Source organism: Triturus cristatus, chromosome 7 (genome assembly GCF_964204655.1).
Source record: "Triturus cristatus chromosome 7, aTriCri1.1, whole genome shotgun sequence".
Classification (NCBI taxonomy): Eukaryota; Metazoa; Chordata; class Amphibia; order Caudata; family Salamandridae; genus Triturus; species Triturus cristatus.
The window spans coordinates 818,282,365-818,296,062 of NC_140590.1; positions in this window are offsets into that span (position 1 = coordinate 818,282,365).

Here is a 13,698-nt window from a genome sequence, read left to right on the forward strand (position 1 = left end):
CGGGGGTAGGGACACTACGGGGACCACCTCTCTATCCCCGAGTGAAACCAGGGTCAGGCCTGTCCACTCCCCTTCCCTATCTAAGGGCAGCTCCACCCCAAGCGCTACACTACTTACCCCGGGGCTCTTCCCGCCCATTGGGGCTGGGGGTCGCTTGCAACACTTGGGATCTCCTTTGTAGTGTCCAATCTCCCCACATTCGTAGCACCTCACAATCCTTGGCTGCTGACTCCTGTCAGGGTAAGTGGGTTTTGTGGAATTGGACGGGGGTGGGGTTCCTACTCCTTTCCCAAACTTATTTTGGGGGCCTTTTGAGAACTCCACCTTTTTATCTCCCCCCTCTTTCTTCTGGGGTAACCCTGTCCGCCATTCGAGGCATCTCCCCCGGGGCCCTTGTGAGACACCCAGGTGCTCACCCCAGTATCTGCCTCCTCCGCAAGCTCACGGGGATCCGTTAACTTGCGGTCCACCAGATGTTGGCGCAGCTCCGGAAAGCACTTATCCAAGAGGTGCTCCCTTAAAAAAAGATTGTACAACCCTTGGTAGTCCTGAACCTCGCTGCCACGCACCCAACCATCTAGTGCCTTACGGGCATAGTCAAAAAAATCCACCCAAGTCTGTGTGGACAGCTTATGGCTGCTACAGAACTTTTGCCTATACCTCTCGGGGTTGAGACCAAATTTCTTGAGTAATGCCTCTTTCATGGGGGCATACCTGACCTGATCCGCCTTGGCTAAGTATAACAGGGTGTCCCTGACATTGGGAGGTATATAGCGATACAGGCCCCCTCCCCAATTGCTCTCGGGAACCCCATGGGCTGTCAAGGCCACCTCGTAAGCCTCCAACCACTTGGCAATATCATCCCCCACTGAGTAGCTGGCAATGACTTCTTTGGGAAAATAAAATTTTGACTCTTGGGACTCTCTTGATACGCTGCCACCATTGTCCTTATTGGACGCATTTAACTGGAGGGCGCGCAGCTCCAACTCCTTCAGTTGAAGCTCGTGCGCCAGCTTCTTTTCTTCCATTGCCCATCTCTTGTTTTCCCTTTCTCTCTCTCTCTCATGTTCCAACTTCGCCAGCTCCCACTTTAACTGCCTCTCCTCCCTCCTGTCCTCATACTCCTCTGGAGACGCGCTCCTCCTAGACCCTGTCCTACTACTGGCCACAGAACGTCTCCCTGGGGGCAAATTTTCAGACACATCTACATTTAGTATGTCTAGTACTTCCTGGGCGATCTCCTCCTGAGGTGCATCTGGCGCCTCCTGTCCCTCATCCTCTCTGCCATCTGGGTGGGCCTCTACCCATGCCCTTAAGGCAGTACGGAGTTCCGGTCCTTTGGCCCTCCGCACCCCAGGCACCCCCATCCCCTGCCCAAATTCTCTCAGTTGCCTTACAGTGTACCCCTCGAGGTCGGCTAACCGGAATTCCATCGCGACAGGTGGGGACCTAGATATCAAGGAAGAAAAATTCTAAGATATGGGTGACAGTTTCAAGCTAACCAGGATTTCTACACCCTCAGTCTGGACAGTGGAATGTAATCAGTGCAGTAATAACAGTTGCAGAGCTTAAATACACTAGGCGTTTAATTGTGGCGCCCTCCGCTTCACGGGAGGGTGCTGTATGGTCACAGGTCCTAATCCCACCGCTGCCACCAATGTAAGACCTGGGGTCACCGGGCCCTAAGGGGGTAACGTGACTCGAGCGGTTGGGCACCCGAAGGCTTAAGTGTAAAGCGACCATACAACACACTCATCCCCTGAAGCAGGAAACGCACACAATAATGGACGCCACACAGTAGGTTCAATGAAAATCAAACAAGTTTATCTAAGCAGTTAGATGCAAACGCAGTTCATGAGATGGCAATGGGCATTACTTGAATACATTAACAGTAGATTCACCAGCATTTCATTATGGTGCTGGGGGAACGGTGACACAGCAGTTAACCAGCGCGCTGCGCCCCTACCACCACTAGCGTTTCGATCTGCCATGGGTACCTTGTGCGGTATCTAGCGATTATCAGCGCTTTCAAATAGGGCTGGAAAACATAGCGCCACACATGGAAGACTACTAGCGCTTACGCGCAGAACTTGAGGACTCAGCGCTACTCGTAATAACCAGACACTAAGCACTTCAGAGCAGGACGTGAGAACACAGCGCTACTCGTAAAAACTGGCGTCAAGCACTTCAGAGCAGAACCTAAGAACACAGCGCTACTCGTGATAATCAAGCATGAGGCACTTCAGAGCAGAACTTGAGAATACAGCGCTACTCGTAATAATTAAGCATCAAGCACTTCAGAGCAGAACTTCAGAATACAGCGCTACTCGTAATAATCAGGCCGTAAGCATTTCAGAGCAGAACTTGAGAATACAGCGCTACTCGTAATAATTAAGCATCAAGCACTTCAGAGCAGAACTTCAGAACACAGCGCTACTCGTAATGATCAGGCCTTAAGCACTGGGTCCCCTTGTACGCGGCAGTCTAGCAGCAAGGGGGGCAATCCCACGGAGGGGAATCAGAGTCTCCGATGCCAGGGAGGAATCCCACGGAGGGGAACCAGAGTCTCGGAGTGCGGTGCCGCTCCCGATCGACAGGGGGCGCACCGGGTCTTCCACCAGCCTCCCGGGGAGCAGGGGGGTGAGTCCCAGGCCTCCGCACGGCCACGCTACCTCCCAGCCCCCGGGGGTTACCTCGATCTCGGCGTCCTGGGGGAATTTTCATTGCAGCGGCGTCCGTCACAGCTCCGGGCCCCGCAATCAATGCGCTCAGCAGCCGGGGGACAGGTCACAGCCTCTCACGCCTCCGACAGCAGCTGCGACGGCAGCGACGGGGCCCCGGGCTTCTCTGCGGGCCCGTCTCGATGATGGGGCACACTTCAGGCCTCCGGGCCGCGGCGGTGAGCACGCTTCATGTCCCCGCACCAGGGGGGGGGGGGGTGACAAGATAAGCAGGGGCGACGGCGGGCTCAGCGCTCTGCACCCGATGCGGGACTGACTCGGGGGATCCCAGGCAAGGTCGGGGAGCGCAGGGGTCACAGCGCTAGTACCTGGTTGATCCCCAGCAGTCCAGCAGTCACTTTCAGCTTAGGTTTCAATAGGGAGATTCAGAATTAGGTTTCAGCATTCAGTTTCAGCAAAAAGTTCCAGCGTTTGGTTTCAGCATTCAGTTTCAGCATGAAGTTCTAGCATTTAGTTTCAGCATTCAGTTTCAGCATGAAGTTCCAGCAATCTTACTAGCGCAGATGTCTCTGGCGCCCTGAGGGGTTCTGTTTCTTGGGGGTAGGGATTGAGTTGGTGACTAGTTCCTTCCTAGTCAGGTTTGGCAGATGGCCCCTGGGTCCTCCTACCGCTGGGCTAGATCAGTGGGCTGTACAGGATCCCTCACTCACTTAAAAGGCAGTACCTAAGTCCTGTCACTTTCAGAGGCATAAGTCCCTGGCTAGGCCCTACCGCCTAAAACTCCTGCGTGGATCCTCCAGGTCTGCTTTACCCCAACTGGCCAACTGACTAGAAAAAGTTCCCTCCCTCTGTTAAGTAGCCCGAGGTCAGGTGACCTCTATCCAAGGCGGCAAAAGTAAAAACCACACCTCCCTTCTAGAAGGTTCCAGCACATTCCAGGAGCTTCCCCATTCTACCTATGGGACAAAAAAGGCGGGCTGGTGTCGCAACATTGTTGTGGGGTTCCAGCCAGCTCTTGGCAGCTAGGGTGCTACTAGAAAGACCACTCTGCAGTAGCAGGGGCCTGTGGCAGCCATCTTGGGAGAAGGGAGCACCTGCACCTTAACACTGATTGGCAATGAAAAGGCACCCGGAGACCTAAGTCCAACATAAAAATGAGGGTGGAAAAAATGAGCACGATCAAAAATAGAGGGGGAGACCACCCTAGGGCTGACAGGTCTAACAGACAGTAACAAAATGTTTTAGCTGATGCTAAAAGGAGGGTCTGTTGGAATAGAAATGCTTTAGCTGAATTCTCTATGCTTAAGTTAGCATTCGCTGCACCATTTTGTATTTGATAGAGATCAGGGTACCTAAAATAAACCCACTACCACGGATAGAGTAATTTCACAGTTACACGCACATACATTCATCATACGCTAGGGCCCATTTCACTAACATACGCACAAATACTCTACCAGCATAAGACCTGTGGGAAGAAAACCCTGCATCTATATCTAGGACGATAGGACCTAATTATGATGGTTATCCTTAATCATACTCTATACAATCTATACAACAATAATCAAAATATACTCAATAATTGACAAGAAAGAATATTCAACACCATGTTAAAGTTATATTGCTTTATCTAAAATTAGTCAAAGTAAATCAGAATAAATCATTTCTCATAGTTACCTATTCTAACTAAGTGTCAGAACGGGTCAGGACCAGTCTCTCGGTAAAGTCTGTCAGGACAGAGTCCTCAGCATCAATCCTCAGCAACGCGTGAAGGTGGCCAAAAGAGTGGGGAGAGCCCTCCCTAAACTAACAGTTTTTATAGTGAAAAATACAATAGAAACACACATAAAGTTGGCTGAATAAACTGTATCACTGAGCAGAACGAGAAGGAAGAAATGTAACATTGCTACATCTGTAAATCTCCGCTCAGGAAAAGTCACAAGACGTGAACTACGGAACAGGAACCAAGGAAATAAAACATGTAACACATTTAATCCGATTCCTCCTCGGCCATCGAGCCACAGTTCAGAGTTTCCCTCTAAGGCTCCATTGTCCTTTCGAGATTACCAAGGACACCTTCACTTTTCTTGGAGAACACCCAAAGCTGCTGCCGTCCTCATGGAAAATTTCATAGAAGGACCATGGTCAGTTGTCTTCGACCTTTTTCCAGCAGGGGTCTCTCTTGCCACATCACAGAAATATTCACTCGAGGCCAGGTTCTCAAAATTAGCCATCATGGATTAGGCCTCCATAGGCCACAATAGACCATCTCAATTAAAAGAAATAAAAACAACGTTACTACAGCATAATGATTAAACAGTGTTAACCCCACTAATACCCTTATGTGTATGCATTTATCTAGCTTTGCGACATAAAAAGCATTAATTCAGACAGCGTTTTGTGCTCAAAATAAATAGCACACAGCAACGTTTAAACATGAAAACTGCACATTATTGTAAATACATGAACAGCACAAATAAGCTAACCCTCATGTAACTTTCTCTTATGTTAGAACAAACGGGTTGATTAGTAAAACACACTTGCACAAGACAAATAATTAATTGTTAATTATTAATAAATTAATAAAACGCATAGACATGCCAGAGCTTCAAAAGCCCCAGAATTTTCTAAAAGAAAACTCTGCTCCAGCAATCCCCCCTTTGGTGATTTTATCACCAAATAAACCCCAAAAAAAAATAGTGAAATTTTAGTCCCATTTTAGGAAATCAGAAATGTCTCTTCCCTTTAGACAACATTAAACACCAGTCACTCTTTCATCATCTCTCTTTGTCTCTAAATAAACACTCTCCCTCAATTCTTCTAGTTCAATCTCTTCTGGTTCTCTTTTTGAAATTTTCGAATTCTTGTTTTTCTTTTCATTTTTCAATTTCTCTTTCCCTCTCCTGTTTTTACAACACACACACACCAATCTTAGTATCAGTAAAGCAACAATTATACAAGACAAAGGAAACAATACTCTACCTATTATAGTACTACCTATTTTTGCAATAAAATCCTTAACAGCTATCATCTTATTAGCTAGTTTAGTCCATAAACTCCCAGTTTCAAGTGGTACTAATTCTTCATGTAAATCAGTAATATTTTTGATATAGACCTTCAGGTCTTTACTTTCGTCAGGAATGTAAGTGCAACAATGTTGAACTTTCAAAATTCCACAAACTCCACCCTCCTTGGCCAAAAGAATATCAAGGGCAAGTCGATTTTGCATTGACATGGCACGTACGGCACTTAATTCCGTATTCACCAAAAGAAACCCTCCTGCGGTATTTGTCGATAAGCGATCAACCACTGTGGACAGTTTCCGAATTCCATAAGCATTTAAAGAAATTCCCACTGCTGGAATCAAAACCCCAAAAATATCACCCACAATTTCAGACCAAGTTTCCCTCTTAAAACGTGTTAATAAATTAATGTCTTCTACATCTTTTACTTTATCTGTATGAAAAATCTTAGGAAAAACCAGGCCCACATAACATGTGCCATACCAATGGTCAGGCAACTTGTAATAAGCCTTGTTCCCACAAACATAGTACACCCCTGGAAAAATCGTATCTTCTCCACCTCTGAAACCCCAACCTGTCGCAATGAAGTATGTATCATGGCACTCACTAGTTCCCACAAAATATGTATCATATTGGGATTCCCTTCTGGTAATGCATAGTTTACCCTTCTGCGGTGCATCTAGAGCCAAAGTTGGACTAGCCCCATTCCTCAACTCTTTTCCCATCTCAATGTCCCAAATTGTCTCACTCACTTCATATTTTCCCCCTTTTCCATGCATGTTCACCCTCCTTTCCTCAACCATATCCAGGAAAGCTTTCTCCTCTCCTTTCAAACTGCAAGTTAAATTATTCTTAAAAATGTAATCTAATGTTAGTCCTTTTTCTTCAATAAAAATCTCACCAAAAGTGTTAGCTTCTTTAGCTGGATTCAGCTCTTTGTTCATTGGCAAGTGCCCAAAAATACTATCTCTGTTAGACATCTTATAATCTATTTTCCCTAACAAATAAAAAACACTACTTAAAATACTACAAGAAATACCATATGTAGCTGGCAAATGGTGATAAGTAACACCCTCTGAGACAGATGCAGGTAACTGCATGCAGACATAGCAATCCCTCACTTCCATCGTCTTCACATATTCATATAACAGTTTAGAAAAAACATTACTAGAAAAATTATTAATCGACCTATCTTTGTGTATGTAACTACTACTTCTAATTGGATCTACTTTTTGTGAATTCTTCTCAATATTAGTCATGTTTTCTGTGTCCATTCCAAATTCAACCTTAAAAGTTACTAATAAAATTAAAACACCCCATAGAAGCATTAATAATCCAGTACAACAGCAGCACATTCTGCACCACCTCTTAAAAAAGGCACATCTATTTCTATTTTCCTCTATGTTAGCCATTTTAGTTTTGCCTCTACCACTCCACTACTGTTTGAACTTCTTCAATTCTCCAACAATTCTTCAGCTTTCAGTTTATCCAAATGATCTTTTCGTTCACTTGATCCAAGTGAATCCTTCTTTCACTCAATTTGGATACTTGTCGTTCTTCACTTCAATTTCTTCAACATCAAATTGTATCAGATCTCCAACATCGGAATCCTCAGTACTTGACTCTTCTCCAATGTCAGTCAAGAGTACTTTCAGAATTTCACCAGTATCTTCCTCAACCACTTTTCTCAAGACCACTTCTGGATTATCTCGAGTCACTGTTTCTTCTTTTCCTTCTTCAGACAGTGTCACATAAGACCATTCCGGTGATCTGTACTTTTGGTTGGGTCTTTTAACTCTTCTTATTTCTACTGGTTCTTTTGATTTCTTTGATTCTTTTTCTTCAGCTCTCGAAGTTTGGCTTGATACTTCATTCACTTGTTCAGCTTTTGATGAATTTGCTCTTATTACTCTGTATCTCACCCTTTTCACTCGGTTGTTAGGCCAACGATCTCCTCTCACAACCTTTTTCGGCCTCAATTCTTTAACACTCTTCTCTCCAATCGAAGTTCTCTTTCTCAGAACTCGACCTTCTGTTTGTTCATCTTCATCATCTGTTTCAAGTGCCTCTTGTTTCCGTTTCCCAGTAGCTTTTCTTTTCTCCACAGATTTTTTCACCACTGTTTGAGACTTCCCTATTTCTGTCCCTCCTCGGGTCTCCGACACGCAATCTTCTTGCAGCCTACTTGTCCCTTCACCTAGCTCCTCATCAATGTTCCCTACACCTCCTCGGGGGTCTTCCGCAATCTGTCCCTCTCTATCTTCTTCTGACCCTGTTTCTTCAAGAATAATCTCAAGTGGTTCTTCAATCTCCTCCTCTTCTGATTCAGGAGTAGTCTCTGTGTGATTTCTCTTTTCTTTTCTTTTTTCTCCACTGCTACTCGAAACTTCAGGGTCTGCAACAGAATTTGATTTTCCCTCTGATACTCGCAGTGAATCTCTTGAAGCTCTCTCTGCTTCTTTTCTCACTGATTCCGTATCTTCAGGATCTTCACCATCACTGGAATCTGACTCTTCATAATACTCTTCACCAGTTCCCTCTCTCGGGCTTGGAACTCTCAGAGTATGACTTGCATGTACCCAGTGCTTCACTCCAGCACACTTTACTGCAGTCGTTGTAGTCAGAATGACTTGTCTCGGCCTTCCCCACCTTGGAATCAAGCAATTTCTTCTTCTGTGCACCTTAATCCTCACCCAGTCACCTGGACTCAGATCATGGGCTTGCTTCTTCTCAAGTGTGGTAGCTTCTTCTCCAATCTGGTGAAACACAGAATGAACTGCGTCAGCCAGGCCTTTACAGTAATCCAAAATCATGTCATCAGTTATTGCCACCAATTTATTTACAGGCACGAATGCATGGCGCATTGCACGTCCCATAATTATTTCATGCGGGCTCAAACCAGTAGTTCTATCTGGAGTAGATCTCATTGTCATCAGGACTAGAGGTAACACATCTGGCCATTTCATGCCAGTGGCTAAACACATCTTTCCAATCCTATTCTTGATTGTGCCATTAATCTGCTCAACCACACCAGAAGCCTCTGGTCGGTATGCACAATGTAGCTTCTGCTGTATTTTCAATGCTTCACAAATTAAACCAATGAGTTCATTTTGAAAGTGTCTACCTCTGTCAGACTCAACTGTAACTGGAAACCCGTACCTAGGAATCAACTCTCTCAACAGTAATTTTGCCACTGTCAATCCATCATTTCTTCTAGTCGGGTAAGCTTCCACCCATCTTGAAAATAAACAGACTACCACTAAAACATACCTCAGTCTGTTCACTTGGGGCATTTCAATGAAATCAATCTGCATTCTTGTAAAAGGACCTCTTTCTCTGCCAATTGTCCCTAGACTTACCACTGTCTTTTTCCCTGTGTTAAATTGCTGACAAATCAAACACCTTTGACAGATGCTCTCCGCAATTGTCCTAAACTTTGCATTGTACCAGGTTTGTTTAAAGGACCTTACCATCGCGTCCCTCCCCAGATGTCCCTGGCCATGATACATCCTTGCCATTGACGACAAAATTGAATTTGGCATTACTGGTCTGCCATCTCTGTAGACCCAAACATGATCTGTTTCTCTTGGAGCACATCCTGCCTTAACCCAATCTTGTTTCTCTTCTTCTCCTGCCTCATCTTGTAACTGCTTTACTTCATCCCACGTTTCTAGGACATTAGTAAACATCACAGAAAGAACAGACATTTCTTCCATCCTACCCCTGTTAATTGATTGGTTTGTTTTGGCGCAATACTGCGCCACATCGTTTGCGTATCTGTTACCAACAGTGATAAAATCGTCCCCTGAACCATGTGCGGCACATTTTACAACCGCTAACTCCTTAGGCAGCTGTATCGCCTCAAGCAATTTTCCAATCAACTCAGCATTCTTTATCGGAGTTCCACCCGATGTCAAGAAACCTCTTTGTAGCCACAGTTGGCCAAAGTCATGCACCACTCCAAATCCATACTGACTATCAGTCAACACAGTTGTTCTTAAGTCTTTCCCAATCTCACAAGCTTTTGTCAATGCCACTAGTTCAGCAACTTGCGCAGATTTCACTCCTTTCAATGGTGATGCTTCCATAACCTCTGAAACTTTGCACACTGCATATGCTGCACATAACACACCATTATCATTTCTCAGGCATGATCCATCCACAAACAACATATGGTCATTCTCAGGTAAGGGAATATCCCTTATGTCTGGTCTCGGTTTTGTACAGTACTCAAGCACATCCAAACAATCATGATCATCTTCCATCTTTATACCCACATTTTCAATATCCGGCAAGAGTGTCGCTGGATTCACATTCACACATCTCTCAAGAGTCACATTTGATGCACCCAGAATCACTTTTTCGTACTTAGTCAGCCGACTATGTGACATATGCTGAGTTCTGCTTCTTGTCAAAAGAATTGCCACATTGTGAGGTACGAATACCCTTACAGGATACCCCATTATGATCCCCTCACTCTGTTCCAGGCTTCTGCATGTCGCAGCCACAGCTTTCAGACAACCTGGTAACCCCACGGCTACAGTGTCAAGTGTCGATGAGAAGTATGCAATAGGCCTTCTCAATAGCCCATGTTTCTGGATTAACACTGAAAGTGCACATCCATTTCTCTCACTGCAGTACAATTCAAATTCTTTTTCGTAGTCAGGCATACCCAAAGCTGGGGCCTCACACATTTTAGTTTTGAGCTCTTCAAATGCTGCCATTTGTTCTGCATCCAGATCCAACGGATCTGTCATTTCACTTTTTGTCAATTTAATCAATGGCTTTGCTATCAGGGAAAAATTAATTATCCACTGACGACAATATCCCACCATACCTAGGAACATTCTCACTTCTCTCTGGGTCTTTGGAGCTTTCATTTCTCTGATTATTCTGATCCTGTCAGTAGTCACTTTTCTCAGACCTTTTTCAATATTATGTCCAAGATAATGCACTTCTTTCTTGCAAAATTGCAATTTGGCTGGAGATACCTTTAACCCTCCATCTGCCAGATGATTCAGTAAAGCTATGGTATCCACTTCACAAGCTTCACGTGTCTTTGATGCCACAAGTAGGTCATCAATATATTGTACTAGCACTGAGCTCTCAGGCATGATCAGACTTTCCAACGATTTTTTCAATAACTGATTGAATATCGAAGGACTCTCCGTATACCCCTGTGGGATACGACACCATGCTAAAATACACTGGCCAAACCTAAATGCAAAAATCGGCTGGCTGTCATGATGCAATGGAATTGAAAAGAACGCATGACACAAATCAATCACTGTATACCACTCAGCATCATGTGGAATTTGATACAAAATCACTGATGGATTTGGCACAATGGGACAACATGCCACCACAATTTGATTAACTTTTCTCAGGTCTTGCACAATCCTGAACTTGCCATTGGGCTTTTTCAGTCCCATTATCGGTGAATTACACGGACTACTCAGTAGTTCTCTCAGAACTCCCTGCTGAATCATTTTCTCAATTATAGGAGTTATCCCTTCAATTATTTCTGGTGTCATTTTGTACTGAGGAATGTTAGGATATGTGATTCCCTCTTTCACTGCAATTTTCACTGGATCTACATTATTCATCAATCCCACATCCTCTCCTGTAAAATCCCAAACTGCTCTTTTCACTGTGTCTCTCAGCACTTGAGGCAAATCCTCCGGATTAAACACAGCAAATGCACCAATTAACTCACTTTCTCTATTCTCTAAAGTCATTCGGTAGAAAACATCATCATCTGGTGTCTCAAAAGCTATTCCATCTGGTGTACAAAAAATTGTGCAGTTCATTTTACACAATAAGTCCCTACCTAACAGGTTCACTGGACTCGTGTCACAGACAATAAATCTGTGCATGTCTGAAAATTTCCCTATCTGTACTCTTACTGGTTCAGTAAGACGTGTTCTGATTTGTGTATTGGCTACACCAACTACTTGGATTGCTTCATCCGAGAGAGGAAGATTTCTAACATCTGTTGACCTGACAGTTGATCTTGTCGCACCTGTGTCTACCAAAAAAGTAACACTCTCCTCATTTATTTTCCCATCCACAAATGGTCCTGCCTGGTCTATTTCTAGAGTTGCACCAAGTATGCACTCTTCTTCCTCTCCTCGGCACCGTCAATAATCACCCTCAGACTCACTCCCTTCACTTTTTAACAAGTACTGCTGTACTTTGTTAGTACGTCTCGGTTTGTTTACCTGCTCATCATTGAAGAATCCTGAGTCCTGATTGTACTTTTGTACCCCTCTATTCTGCGGCAAGGGCGGTTTTGGCTCTTGACTCTGCTGTCTCACAACTTTCTGCTGTTGTTGCTGCTGGTTATTCCCATCATTCTGCACCTGTTGATTTAAGGATTTACCCTCATTTAATGGTGGATTAGGACATTCAGATCTCCAATGTCCCAGTTGGCCACAGTTGTGACAAGGGAACTTCTTTTTGGCTTCCTCAAGACTTCCCCTTCCTTTTCCTGCAAATCTCGGTCTATTTCCTGCATTATTTCCTGGATTATTTGCCTGTTCCACCAACTGTGCTTCCTGTCTTTCTGCAACTTTCACTTGTGCCCACATTGCTTTCTCTTTCAGCTTTCTTTGTTTTGCTTCAATTTCATCACTAAAGTATTTTGCATGTCTCAGAATCTCATCTACTTTCTTACTCTGCCAATCCACTGTGTGTTCACGAATTCTCTCACCAATTTCAGGTCTCAGGCCATATACAAATCTGTATACAAAGTGACTCAAATCTTTGTCACCCAGGTGTTCATCTCCACTGAATTGTTTAAAAGCCAGTATCAGCCTCTCGTAAAAAGCATGAACTGATTCTTTTGCCTCCTGTTGTGTTCGATCTATCTTAACCCAGTCTGTCTCTTTTGGAGGAACTTTACTCTTCAGGTATACCATCACCTGATCATACTTCCTCATCACTTCTGGATCTGGTGCCCCTGTTCTTGAATCTCTTGGATATTCCTCAGTAGGCCAACTCACAACTATTTTACACTCAGTCCACAAGTCTGCTGGAACAATTATATCAAACAGACTATTCAGGTCTACCCACAGCACTTTTGACAATTTCACAAACCTATCTACCTGCCTATACCACTCGACGGGCTTTTATCTCAATCGAGGGAAATCATTCGTAAATGATAAAATATCCTGTCTGGTCCATGGAACATGTACATATCCTCCTCCAGGTATTTCTCTCATGGGATAATTCTCCACTGGTTTCTCCTTTTCTCTCACTGGAAATGCTGAATAAGTTGTTCTATCCTCGGATTCCTCTCTTTTCTTATACCACCTATCCTTCCACTTTTCTACATCACCCCATCTTCGCAATAATGCCACCATCTCTTTAATCTGTCCTGTTCTACCAGAAGTATTCAAATTTTCTATGTCCTTTTCTGTGAAATCCACCCTGTACGTTTTCTGCAAAGCCTTTACTCTATCAATGTCAATTCCTTGCTCATTTGCTATTGCTCTTAGCCTGTCATGTGTATTCCTTGCTCTCCAGGTAATACTTTTACACATAAACAATAGCTTACCATCATGATGATTTTTCAGGATTTCTGTTGGAACTGTTCCTGTCACAAGCTCTTCTAATTCTATACGTAACTTAACCACATCAATAACTTGTGAATCCTTGTCCTTTTTCTGAAGAACCTTCATCCAATCATTCAAATCATCAACTGTTATTTCAGCAGTTTTTCTCACTGGAACCACTTTTTTCTGCGGTTCTAAAATCGGCATCATCCCTGAACAACTAGGTTCACTAACATCCAATAGTTCACTACATGTATCATGTCTGGTTTGTCTCAGGTCACTTCTCCCTGTTCTTTTATCTGAATCTCCTGAAGGACCAGCTGAATTTGTCGATTCATTTGCAATATACGGAATTACCAGTCCTTTCTCACCTGCTCTCTGTTTATCAAACACAGGCATAACTGGACCTATTGTTACAGGCACCGTAACAGCTTCCAG